Source organism: Brachyhypopomus gauderio, chromosome 7 (assembly GCF_052324685.1).
Source record: "Brachyhypopomus gauderio isolate BG-103 chromosome 7, BGAUD_0.2, whole genome shotgun sequence".
NCBI classification, from domain to species: domain Eukaryota; kingdom Metazoa; phylum Chordata; class Actinopteri; order Gymnotiformes; family Hypopomidae; genus Brachyhypopomus; species Brachyhypopomus gauderio.
In genome coordinates, this window is record NC_135217.1 from 8517466 (window position 1) to 8531456 (window position 13991).

The 13991-nt window shown below is 44.6% G+C and overlaps 1 long non-coding RNA gene across 2 annotated transcripts; it reads left to right on the forward strand.

Moving 5' to 3' along the window:
- Positions 1-9050: 9050 nt before the first annotated feature.
- On the forward strand, positions 9051-13539 carry LOC143518724 (uncharacterized). 2 transcript variants are annotated; one of them, XR_013132259.1, is made up of 4 exons: positions 9051-9121; positions 9667-9794; positions 9887-10165; positions 10276-13539. It is a non-coding gene; the product is annotated as an uncharacterized LOC143518724 (long non-coding RNA). The 2 variants fall into 2 exon arrangements; XR_013132260.1 differs by having other exon boundaries at positions 9078-9212.
- The last annotated feature ends 452 nt before the right edge of the window (positions 13540-13991 follow it).

A 13991-nucleotide genomic window follows, 5' to 3' on the forward strand; every position in this document is an offset into this window, starting at 1 on the left:
ACTCGGAGGAAACAGCATGGCCACTGTGTAGTGTCTGCCCTTCACAAGGTTTAATCATCAGATCATCCGTCTCAGCCCTGAGGCACATTAGTCAAATAGTCATCACCAAAAAAAAAAGAGCCCCTCTGAGCCTGAAAGTGCAGTCTGTCCACAGCAACCAGCCTCATCCCTGCTGTCATGGGGGAAGTTAGAAAACGCATCTGTGTCCATACGTTTTGCCCATTCATCCACACTGTAGTACTGTTTCCACTACTGAAATCGCATCTTTTCAAACCTGCTTTCTGTAGTGGGTAATTGGAGAAGTGCAGCTCTGGTGCTGAAGTGTGGGTGAAGACAATGCTGACGTAAGGGTGTGATCTCCACGCTTCCAGGACAGCGCGGGCCGTCACGCTGACGACTGCCGTAGCTATTCTCACTTCACCTTTACGTGCATGATGGTTTTTTTTTAATCTGTGCACACAAAGAAGCTGTGTGTTTATTCCTCACCATTTACTCTGTGTTTTATTCGGCGTGTTGCATACAATTGCAGCATGTAAACAAAGTAGCACGGCGTCATATATTTATTTACAGTATAAAGGTTGCACAGGCAGGTCCTTAATATGAAAATATAAATAATCTGGCATCACATGTACCCTGCAACTGGTGACCTCCTTAGCTGAATAGAGTTGGGCCTATTGTGAGGTCGAAATGTATTAAAAAAGACCCACATTCTGCCCCATTATGCCCCCTGAGTAGAGTTCACCATGTCTTGTCCCCTCTGACTGACGCAATGACTGTCACATGGCCCTGTGCCACAACACTCACCTGCCCTTGTGTGACTAAAATGCATACAGCACTTAGAATGAGAACAGAGCAATTGTCTGGTTCCCTGCTGTCACGTGTCCCAATCTCTCTCTCTAAGACTCTTTCTACCTCTCTCTCTTTCTCTCTCTCTCTCTCTCTCTCCCTCTCTGCCTTTACCTCTCTCCCTCTCCTTTTCTCACCTTGTCCTTTCATCCTTCTCTAACAGTGGCTCACCAGTGGGGGTTAAAAATAGCTCAGAGTGTCCCGCAGCTGGGCTGTATTTAGATGGAAATAGGACAGCCCGAGCTCTTGGAAAGATAAATGAAGACATGCCACAGGAAGACAAGCTAGCCAGGGACGGAGGCCCAAGATGGCCGCCTCGCCTGCTCCCAAGCACGGGCAGGGCGGCATGGCCCGGATGCGCCCACGCAGACCTGAGCGGAGAACACTGGGGCCCACTGTCCACAAGCTGCTGATGGGGCAGAGCTGCAGGAGAACCAGGGGCCAGGGGCCCCATCCAGCCCTCCAGGGAGAACCAGGGGCCAGAGGAAACATAATGTGAAGCTGCTCTAAGCAACGTGCATTTGGAGATTTTTTCTGCGTTTTTTTTTTTATCATTCTGTAATGCTTGATATAATCTTCTGAAATATCTCACACATCAGGCGTTTTGTTTGAACCCTATTTCGTTTTGCTATCACCACTTTGCTACTGTCTGAACCACAAAGAAATCACTGGAACTCGAACCTGGGAGATGTTTTGAACGTCGCGTTTCATAACACGAGGAAAACTAGATGTTCTTACAAGTTGGTCTGCACAGATTCTTTCAACTGAACTGAGTTTGACGCAAGAAGTTCAGCTGACAAGGCAACATTTGCTGCATTCTATCATATGAAAGACAAAACATGACAAATTGCACTGTGGAGTCTACATTATATAGTGCAGGGGTCACCAACGTGGTGCCCGCCGCCCGCGAGGACGTTATGAGTCGCCCGCGGGCTTGTTTTAAAAACAGCTCACTATATTGCCATGCACCAAAGCGCTGCATCGTTTATGTTTTTGCTGCTATTAGCGATTGTCCGCGGTTGCTAGCGGTCTTCCCGCTTAGCAATTGACATGCGCACATGAACCCAATAACCACCCCCCAACCCCCCCCCCCCCCGCTCAACAACTTTCGTTCGGTGACCCCTGATATAGTGTATAGGCCTACTTCAAAATCTAGGCGTTCATATATAAAAAAAAACGGTCAACACCGTTTTTTTGCCCTTTGTCCAGCAGAACTGGTCACAGGAAATGCAGCTGTTTCCATCTCTGCTTCACCGTGATCTACCAGTGCAGCTGATGTGTGAGGGCGTTTGCTGTCAGGTTGGAGAGAGGGGAGAGCTGGAAGCAGGAGGCGTGTTCTGGGCGGACCGAGCGGGCCATCAGCTCAGAGAGCAGACTGCATAATGTACACAGAGGATCCCAGCCAGGATGGTGAAGGAGTTGGTCTTCATACAGCAGCGAGAGCACCGCAACGTTCGTGATGCCGTGGTGTAACGTTCGTGATGCCGTGGTGTAACGTTCGTGATGCCGTGGTGTAACGTTCGTGATGCCGTGGTGTAACGTTCGTGATGCCGTGGTGCAACGTTCGTGCTTGTGACGGCAACGAGGCTGTGAGGAATGAACAGCCGGGGTTAGAAAAGAGACAGCGGCACACTCTACGCAGCCTTGTTAGTGTCTGCTGCAGGAGCTGTTTGTGTGTGTGTGTGTGTGTGTGTGTGTGTGTGTGTGTGTGTGTGTGTGTGTGTGTGTGTGTGTGTGTGTGTGGATTTGGATAATGTTAGAGTATACTGGATTTATTTACATTTGTGCTTTCCACATGTATTTACATTTTTTACACACACACACACACACACACACACACACACACACACACACACACACACGTATATAGTATATATACAATTTTAAACACATTTATATGTATGTCTTTAGACTTTTACATATCGTAAACCTATATGTGCATATATTTGTGTATTTACCATATAGGTGAGTGGCAGTTTTTAGATATGGCATTTTCTCTAGTTAACAATAACAATGCCGGTGTATGAAGTTGACCTCTTGACCTGATTTTTCGTGTGAGACCTACTTCCTGGTTTCCTCTGCAAAACACATGACTGAAGACCAAAATGTGCCCATTATTAAAGATCATCACCCCTGATAATGCCACTGCCTGGTTAAACCACCATGGCCAGTATCGAAGATCTCAGAATGAAGTGATTATGGCCTAGCAAACACACGATATTAGGCATAGTCTCAGGAGATGCAAGGGAGAAGGTCTGTTATGGTCCACGCAGACGAGTCCTCCCCTTAATCTTTAATAAATGGAGTCAAAACAGGGCTTCCTGGAAACAAGTCTCCGTCCCGCTCTGCCCCCACGCTGGGTTTCTATTTCTGGCTCCGTGTGCGATAGCAGGCGCCCGGCGCCCGGCGCGGGGAGAGGGTTGAAGGTAAGAGAAGGTATTGGTGCAAATAGGTGACGCAGACCTACGTCAAGGCAGAGCAGAGCAGGGTTATTCTGGGAAGAACTAGCAGGTTCTCGCCATTGATTGTTGCAGGATTTTTGTTCCTCACTGACGTGGTCAGTTCTTTCATGCCGATGTTCGCAAACGCCATTTTCCATTGACATGTTAACACACGCGGCGCACGGATTCAGTGTTTAGTGGCAAACAAAACTGGTGTGTCCACAGGTCTAGTGTCCAACACTCGTGCTCATTAAACACAGCGCATACAAACCCAGCAGACGTATGTCTTACAGTAAATACATCCCAAGCAGTTATAACAAATACCTGCATATAGTTATATGAGCAATAATAAAAATGCAGAATAAGCAACTTCTGTAGCCATTGTTTTTCCTGATGTCATGCTGTTGGCCTGTTTAAGTGGGTGTCATGTGAAACTGATCTATTGCATTAGTTACTTATCTAGCTCAGTAGACAGTTTAATCAGTGACTCTGTAATCACAGGAATGGCTGCAGGGGCTTTTTAGTGGCATCTGATCACTTTCCTAATGATAGCTGTTCATCTGACAATATATAATTAATTTGCTCTCAGCCATTCCTCAGTGCAAGAACTAGTTTCTTCCAGGGCATGGGATCCACCTCCTGAAATCAGACATACCCCAATTAATGTCTCTCTGTGTGTGAGTGTGTGTGTGAGTGTGTGTGTGTGTGTGTTCTTGCCGGTCGCAAACAACAAATCCTGACCTCAGATCAGCAGTATGAGCCAGAATGCTGTGACACCTGGCTGTCATCAGCTGGGCCACATGGCTCCTAAAGCCACCAGACGTGGCCGTAATGTCGGCCTGGTCCTCACAGGTTTCCAGCTTCTCCACCACACACTGCTGGTTCCTCAGGTCTGGATGCAAACACAGCCACCCACTAGAGAAGATGAGAAGAAACTACAGGAATGCAACAATGCTCCAGAGACGCCCTTTCACGGAAATGCCTGCAGTATGCGTATGCATTCTTATGAATGTATCCTTTCCTTCATTTATATAAACGTGGCAAATCATCTTTTTACACTACCAGATTCAGAACTTATTTTTTAAGATGGAAAGATTTCAAAATAAGAGCGGGCTGGTTGCATTCCAGCGTGCTTCTGTTCAAAGGGGCGCATGAATTTACCATCAGCTAAGTGACTGACTTTGCTCATTCATCACTCATGGTTCCATTAGAAGGACAAAGGCTAAAATGTACAAAGGTGAAGCAAAACCCGGCCTCAAGCTAGTCCAAAGTCTCTTGGTCAAGGACGTCACGTGGCACGGCTGTTATTCAGAGCCGCATCTTGGCAGTAGGGCCGAATTCGGCTATGCCAAGGAATGCTTTGCAGGACATGTCATGCATCACACCCGTACGATCATGGTTCCCTTGGTGTAGAAGTGAGCTGGCGATGCAGCGGATCAGGGTACTGCTCCGGTCTGGCCAAAGAGCCCGGCCCAAAGAGCTTGGCCCAAAGAGCTCAAATGTGCCCAAAGAGAGCAGTCGTCTCAGTCTCGTTTGCTGCTACGCCGTCATGAATCACTTGAACACATCGTTTTTCTCTGCAGGATATTACAGCTTTTTATTACACATTTTTCAGCACCGCATTTATGAACTCATTTTGGAAAAATCATCTTCCATAAATAGCAGCAACTGTTGTAATGGGCCAGTGGTGAACAATCTGTCATTGTGAAAAGATGAGGAGTGATCAGAGGTCTTTAGATTTACAAAGTGCCTTTTAATTACCTTATATTGCTGTATTTATAAACCTCGTTATATAGCTATATTCGCTATAAACCTGGGTATTTGCAATGCACTGTGAACAATCAAAACATTTAAAAAATGTTATTCACCATTTTCAGGCCTGGTGCTGGTCGTCCCACACAGATACAGCCCTGACCTGCTGGTGGTGACATCGCTGCACTGACCCACTAGCCCCTGTGCATGTGTTGCGACTTTAACCCCGCGGTATGGGCAGGGGCAGGCCAGGGGTCCCGCAGCAGGCCTTCCCCATGGAGGGGCCCTCTCCTGGAATACGGGACCTCCCCTTCAGGGCCCCTCACATGCTTGCGTAACATGCACAGACAGCTGCAGAAGCCTCACAAAGGGCCTTCCTCATGTGCCTTTTTAAAAGCACTATCAATCCTTTGAGTTCTCAGCTGCTTTACTGGTGGCTGGGGCAGAAGTCGGGGGGGGGGGGGGGGTGTATTTTAAGGCAAAAAGCATTTAGGAGTTGAAAAGAGCCTTTTTGGACCAGGTTAGATAAGAGTAAATAGGGCATTCTTGCCTGTAAGCAGACGTTTAAAATAGTGTCAGTCCCAGCCATTAAACCCACTGCACCCTGGAGCTGGTGACTGGGAGATGCTCGCTGTCTCCAGCACAGTTCACTCAGGGAGCTAAAAGCGGTTGCCTTAAATCAACAGTGATATAATGGAATAACGCTCGTCGTGTTGTTAGGCACATCGTTTGAGAGCTGCCCGTTTGCTCAGCGAGCCAAAGATTAACCTGAGGCGTGGACAAGCACTCTTAACCCAGGCCCACGAGCCTTTTATAGCCGCCCTGCAAAACAAACGACTTCAGTCAGATTGAGTTTTCTTACACAAACGGCACGTGAGCTGCCACCAGGTCTGTCCTCGCTCACATCTTAACCGAACGTTTATGTGACACGTGCGAGGTGTTCCGAATTCCTGATCGTTCGTAGCCGTGCAGGGAAAATAAATCGTATAGCAGCTGCTAGGTGGGATCTGCCTGCTGCTCGTCTGCTGGTCTGAGAATTGAAATGACGGTAGATTAAATTTGAGTGGGATATGAGAGCACTATGAAACAAAGTCATGTGCAGTGATGCTAAATATGGAGCTCGGGATTATTATCGTTTTGCCATTTTTCTCATCCAGATGGTCAACTTAAGCAGGATTATGACAAAAACATTAACTTGTCTCCCGCTTAATTTACTATGTATATCTCCATGTGTCTGGTGTTTGGTGGGGTGTAGGGCTTCGTTTCCAGCCTCCTGTCCTGCTTTAGCTAAAACACAGCAACTCTTCAGTTACACTTCATCTCCTTCCCTCATCAGATGACGACATGATGGGGTTTCAGGCCAGATGACGACATGATGGGGTTTCAGGCCACGAAAACTCGTTTGAGTGAATTCAGATGATGACTGAACAGGATTGGAATATTATTCTTTTAATTACTGGAAAGTTACTTCATGATGCTGTGAAATATTCTGTGAAAGATGATCATATTTTATATTGCCCCCCCAGCAACACACACACACACACACACACACACATTTCCTGGATTTCATGCATTGAACTCCACCTCCCTATCATTTTCCCCCCTAAAAATGGTGTTTGTCAGGTTACGTGCCAGTGACGCAGACTAACTTCCATATGTATATAAACTTATGGTTTATATTTGTCAGTGATTCCTTGTAAATGGTTAATGAGGAATCGTTTTCATAACTGAAGCCATACAGGTGTGCACCTTTATGGCTGACGGTCCTGAGGAGAAAGAATGAGCGTTTCTGGTAAATGCTCTACTTCTGTGGTGTCTTTTCTGTTGCTTCCACTGGAAAAAAATCTGCTTCATGTGTAGATAAATTCTGCTTTTTATTTCCCAAACCTCGTTAATAATCCCTGGACCCTAGATACTCTAGATACCTTCACTATGATGCTCTTTAACCAGGATCCTCCTCTGATCACCTCCTCACTTGGATTCCATCAGCCACCACAGTGCAGGGAACATATCTGAATTGTTTTCTGGGGATTTCTGCATTTGATAAACACTTATGGAAATCATTTCTGAAATCACCACAGTGTTGGGTGTGTAGTCTGTGTTTAGTCATGTTCTATATCAAAACCTCTTTCTCATTCTCGTTTGCTTTATTGCAGGAAGCTTTAAGTTTGGAGAGATCTTAGACGTCACTCAGTCCAAGACAAGTTTGTGTGGACTTGTCTCAGTTGGATGAAACATCATGTCACATTTGAGATTATTATATGATAAATCACATTTGGGATTATTATCCAGAATGTTACATTTGGGATTACATTTGGGATAAGAATGGTCTGTTGGGCTATGTTTGAAAAAGACTATTACACAGTACTTGTGTACTGATTGGGCCACAAATCAGTACGTTGTATTCAGTATGTGATGAAAAGAATTATTTTCCATTATGTGAAAGATATCTGAATGATGTGGTATTTCTGCCAAATGTTCCAGTGGTGACCAGAGCCCTAACCCTATCCCTAACCCTAACCCTAACCCTATATTTGTGGTGCACTGTCTCTCATCATGTGGGCAGGACCTTTATGACTTCATAGCATGGTTTGCATTTGTCATATATTGGAAACTATTCTGCATACTGCTATAGGGACTACTAGCCAATAAACATTATATACTGAGGATCATATGTAGTAGGCTATTTCCAACTTAGCCTTTGACTTTTTTCAGGGCTTGACTTGGTTACTAACAATGTTAACCAGCAATTATGGATTTAATGCACATTAAGCCCTGTGGTGACCATAATTGCTCATTATTATTCGTGCACTTGTGATGCTAAGTGGAGGTCATTTGGGAGAAAGATCAGATGTCAAATGTCACCTTTATTTCTCCCTATACTCCCAAACTCTGTGACAAAATTTTCTTTGTGACAAATCTTGCCATAAAGGCAAAAAAAAACTCTTGACTTTTTCCTGCATCTGATTGTGTGTGTCACAAAATGTTTCATCCTCTTTGACCATATCTCAGTGCTCTAGCATCAATGACATGATCAGGTTTCAGTAAGCACTGACGACCTTTCGTCGGCGAAGGCTCTCCGTGTCAGCGTTCATGTACGACCTTTGCTCCTCACCCAGGCACGTCCCACAACACGCCCACCACCCTCATGAGACAGCTGACCTCATATGCCACAAACGCTTCAGCGCGCTCGGAATAGCCCGGTAAGGGAAACCCTTGCGTGCTTTCAGAGAAGACACATTAAACCGCACACCCCCGGCCCCTGTGTGAGCACTCAGGGGTCCCGGAGTTGTGTCCTTACCTCATGCAAGTTGAGGGTGCCATCTTAAACAAGCCACAGAGCCAGCTGAAATTGAGCACAGCAGTGCTGACTGCAAAATACAGCGCAAGCATCCTTTAGTTTATTTAATTATTTTGAATAAAGATTAACAGAGATGGAGTTCTGAGAAGGATTTAATCTGAGAATGATTCTGAGAACCTTATTTTTACATAAAAATCTTTACCTAATCCAAATGACATTACAGAGGAAACTTGATACATATTGGCGCTCCAGTGACAGTACGTGGTTGGTCGTCGTGGCAGGAGAGGACAGTAGAAAGTTCTCCTCACAGGCCAGTTACTGAATGATGTCTTGAATTGAGCACGGGGTGCATACAATGATAATTACTGAACTGGTTTCTATCACGAGTCAGCTTGTGTGTGTCGGTATGTGTGTGTCTGTGTGTGTGTGTGGGGAGGGGGAATCTTTTATGCTTCATGCTTCTTGGAACTCATGTCAATCAATGATGGCATTCTCTGGCACAGGCTAGCTAATCCTGGCACAAGCTAGTTATTTTTCATTATTTAGCTTAAACTCTTTTTTTTTGCCCTGTAGGAACCCAGTACCCTTTGTGAACAGAGTAGACCTGAGTTCTGTTCAGATGGAGGATTAATATTTACCTCAGCTTGTAAGACCACGCCCCCCTGAAGGCCCTCTTCTATAATGATTGTAATCACTGTTGCCATTTCAGCCTTTGTTTACCTGCGACTATACCGGTACTGACACAGTCTATGAAGAGACGGGGGGAGTCCTGAATAGTCAGGTACATGTGAAAGAAAAAGGGAGGGTTTATTTAGCTCCTGCAATAAGCAGAGGTAACACAGCTCGTTAAATAAGTGACTTGCCCTGTATTTGTAAGTATGCTCCATTGCTCTCCATTATTCTGTGATTGATAGTGATTCACTGAAAGCTACTGCCAATGTGCCTCACTACTGAAAACAAATACTGTCTCTTTGTTTTCTGTACTGACAGCATCTCTGATAGACTATTGTGTTATGGCTTTTGGAGACTATCATTTTGATTGAAACACATCAAGTCTGACATCTGAATGACTGTTGAATTTTTTAGGTAATGTTTGCTTAACTGCGTGCTGCAGTGTTTCAATATAGACTCAATACACATGCGCACTGGCAAAAACACACACACACACACACACACACACACACACACACACACACACACACACACACACACTAGAAGTACAGCACATCACACAAATCAAGGGCAATCAGAATCTGAGAAAGTCTGAGAGAGTCTGTAATCTTTGACTCTCTTACTGCCTTTCAAAAAGTATTTGTTTTTATGTAGTGATTTCTCAAATCTACTCATTGAACTCACCAATGACATCTGTGGAAGCTATGAGACTAACTAACCGTGGGACACAATGGTGTCAGTGTGACCTCATTTTGGTCTCATTCTTGGAACAGACACAGAGGGTAAGTGAAGCATTCAGAGGCTCAAGAACCTCTCACACTGATCATTAAGTACACAAAAATGGCTTCTAAGCAGTGAGTTGTTTTGTCTTCAGAAAGATTTACCGACTACCTGAGGAACCCAAGTCTCTTCTCAACATGACCACCTGTATCACTTGGTGCTTGGATGGTTTCATCTGGTCAAGAGCTGCTCAATGGTCTGTGATTTTGCTACTCAATGACAAAAAGCATCAATAAAAAAGCGTATCTCAGCCCACTACATTCAAGACAACAGCACCTACTCCTAGAAAGTCATTTTCTCAACCAATGAGCAAACAGCTTGCCATCCGAGCAGAAGAATGGAGCAGGACTACTGCTACCTACTCCAGATGGAGGTCAGAATTGTGGGATATTATATGTTTGGTTTGCCATCGCTGCCAACTTTGGTGTAATTGAAAGGCCCCTGCTTGTCATGTTATTCATCCCTTCATTCCTATTTCCCTAGTCTGGAAGAGAGTTGTGCTGGCGACTGTGAGCTTGGCGTGTCCTCCGAGAGTTTGGGTGATCTGAGTTATCAGAGGAGAGGTGTTGTGTAGGAAGACGTTCCAGCATTTACACCCAGCCCTGAAATCTTTGAGGTTATTTAAGATGGTCGCAATCTCCTACTCGTCTTCTTCAGGTAAACACTCCGCGTCTATAAATATCAGAGAGGAAATTAAATTGTGCTTCAAGTCTGCATTAAAAATTCCATTTCCAGCGAAGGGAGGAAGGTTATACAACAAGCAGTAAGGTATGAGTAAGGGAGAGAGAAAGAGAAGAAAAACACACACATGCATACCGAGAGAGAGAGAGAGAGAGAGAGAGAGAGAGAGAGGGGAAGGAAGCAGTAACAGTGATAGGTGGCATAGCGGTATGCTCATTACCCGTCACTGCTTATCCATTGAAGATGACTATATTGATTTTCACAGTCAGTCTTATTCTCTTTAGCATTGGATAGGTCAGGTCTATTTTTAAACTCATTTCCATTGCTCTGCTCCTTTGATGCTATGGGAGCAAATGTCTGCGCCACACAGATAAATATTCATAAGCAGTTGTGCGTTCTGAGCACTGACCTTGCCAGCAGTTTTGTTTACGTGCATGTAAATATTTACTCAGCCAGTCGAAGGACTTCTAAACAACATGATTAAAGCCTTTCAGAGTCGCTCACAGTGTTCGTAAAATAGACTTCCTATTTTTAACAAGAGGTCATGAGCTGATAACCGAAAATGCCATTATCAAGTATGAATGGTCAAAGAAAAGGCTTACGTGATAGGTTAATGTCACATGAAATAGGAAGAGGGTTAGTGGGTTTGAGATATTCTAAGAAAACTATCTCAAGCATCTCTTGTTCATCATGGCAGGTTGTGTCAGGTTTGTCACGGCAGGGCTTACATAAGGCCAGAATCCGTTGCGTTGTAACTGATAACAGATGAGCGGTGACTGGATGTCTCACAGCTGCATCGCACACGTCTGCTTATGCCACTCTGCATAGTAGGACAGTCAGATTGAGGCCCGTCCCAGACACTCGGGGCTTTTTATACGACGTCTCGCAGAAAAACGACTTTGAAGTGAAACTGCTCCCAACTGGGAAACATGGAAACACGCTGAAGAAAATTCCTCTAGAAATGTATCTCGTCTCCTGCAATAAAAGCATCATAATGTATTTTGAAGGATTTCTTCCTCTAGGTTAGAACTGCTGAGAAGTCTTGGACCGAGGGTGCGAGCTGGACTGTGTGTTGTGTTTGCAGTACGTCTCACGCTCAAGCCACAGGCTTGGAGCTGTCTGTTTCACTACTGCTGTTGAATATTACTTCTCTCTCCAAAGGAACCTTGTGTGTTTTCTTTGAGTCTTTTGTGCTTCTTGAGTAATACATATAGCAGAGAAAACATACATAATAAAGAACTAATAGGGGAAATATCAATTTGAAAGATTGCATGTTTAATTTGGGGGTCATCCCTTTCAGGAATTGGAGATGCATTATCTGAGGACAGAGCGCGGTTATGTGAAGGCATGTGGGAACTGGATGAAATATCACAATCCCACCCTAGTTCTGCTGTTACGTTTGGCATGTCTGTCAGCCATCACTATATCCTGGGCCTTTCCAGATGGTGAATTTGCACTGCCGTACTCACAGCCTGGGTGTTTTTGTGGGGAAAGTTGAGCGTTGCAGGGGGTATAAGGAACAGGCCCTGCTTTTGTTCTCTCTCGGATCAGCAGGGCCTCCTCGGAGAGAGGCTGCTCATGCTCCTCCAGGCTCCTCCGCGCTCTGCAGGACTTTGTTCTGGTCCTGTGGGATTTGCTCCTGAAGGACGTTGGACCTCAGAGCAAAACGTGCTGCCTCATAGGTCGTACGTGCGTTGGGGTTGAAAGGGCACGGCGAGTCTGGCTAGATGATCGGGGGCTTGTGTTCGTTCCTCTCAGTGGGCAGCGGTGATGTAGCACGACGCCGGTTGGGTTTACGGATCTCATTTCATATATGTCAAGTTTCGTATTATAGAAAGTTGAATTAAAAGGAATTTAAAAGATTTTATTTGTAAAAAAGATACAAAACAAGTGAAAAGATGAATGCAGGATAAAAAAAAAAACAGACCCTCTGGTCCACCTCTGGTGACTGGTGAGAACGTTCTAGGGCTTGCTCAGGGCGGAGGACGCCATCAGGGTGGAGGACGTGAAGGTAGGATGGTGCAGAGAGATTACGGCCTTTCTGTCAACCTGTACAGCGTTAATACATTTAATTAAAGAATTACAAAAGCGTGAAGCATATGATTAGTGAATTCGTTTTCATGTCCTTGTGTGAACTTTATGCAAAGAAAGTACCACCGCCCAGAAAATAGGGCACCTGCATGTAATACATAATGTAGGTCGTGTCGTCAACCAAAAAAAAAAAAAATAATGCCACTGCTCTAATGACTACATGACTTGGGTCTTGTGAGATGGCCCCCCGTGCACGGAGCGCTGTGTGCACCCGTGTTACGTCACACTGATACTTTCTCTCAGAAAACCACAATCCCGGGCCCTTGAGAGGAGTGTATCTTTGAGCACTCTGCTAATAGGGTTCCAATTATAGTCCCATCATTCAGAACACGTCAGCGTGCAGGTTTCATTTCCTGGCCAGGTCTCACAGGGCTGAATTCCTGACGGACAGCTTTAATTTCATCCTACCTGATTTCCTTTTACGTCCTGCGTTTTCTTTCTCGCCTCCCCTCTCGACCCAGAAACTCGGCATAAGAAAAAACTCAAAGCTTCTTACATAATTTTTTGAGCAAAATTTGAAATAGCATTCAAATCCTATGAGACGTGGGTAGATAATTTGGGACAGGTTGGTACCACGTGTAACAGCAATACCTTTGGTGTGATAAGAACCCTGCTCTTATGAAGAGGTCTTGGAAAGACCTTAAAATTTTAAGGAAAGACCTTAAAAAGACTTTAAAATTTTAAGGAAAGACCTTAAAACCTTTTGATAAGCAAAAGTATTTCATTCAGTATGGCAAGCACTCTGATGTTTAGTGTGTGTGTGTCTGTGTGTGTGTCTGTGTGTGTGTGTTTGTTTGCTTGTGTTTGATTCACTAAACATGATTTTCCCATGATTCCATGTCGTTCATAGCTATTTTTTTCTGGTATTAACATCATTTCTCAGGCACAAGATCAAGTGCATATGAGGACTATGTCATTTTTTAAAATTATTATTATTATTTGAAAAATAATGAATAAATTGCCCTAAAACCTTAAGTGACTGACTTTGTCGATAGTTTGTGTTTACAAATGGACGTCTCGCTTTCTTACCGCTGTCACAAGTACACACACCTATTTTTCTGCTTCACCGGGGTTTCTTTCACATAATGGCGATTCCTCTGCTGGGTCTGTGAGCAGAGAAGTGTCTCCTGGTTTCACTTTGTAGACAGAAAATGGAAACAATGTTACAGAACATTTTGTTTCAGTTCTCTGCCTGATCTGTGGCCTCACAGCAGATGGTTTATCAACAGTCCTGGAACCCTCACAAAACCTCATTAAACATTGGTGACTTGCATTAAAACTGTGGCATAAGCACACACACACACACACACACACACACAATACTAAAACAAGAACACTCCAACCGCTCCATTGACCCTTACAAGCTGTTAACTAGGGACCTCTGATAGAGTTTCATTTCTCTCCGCACAGCATTTACAATTTCCTTT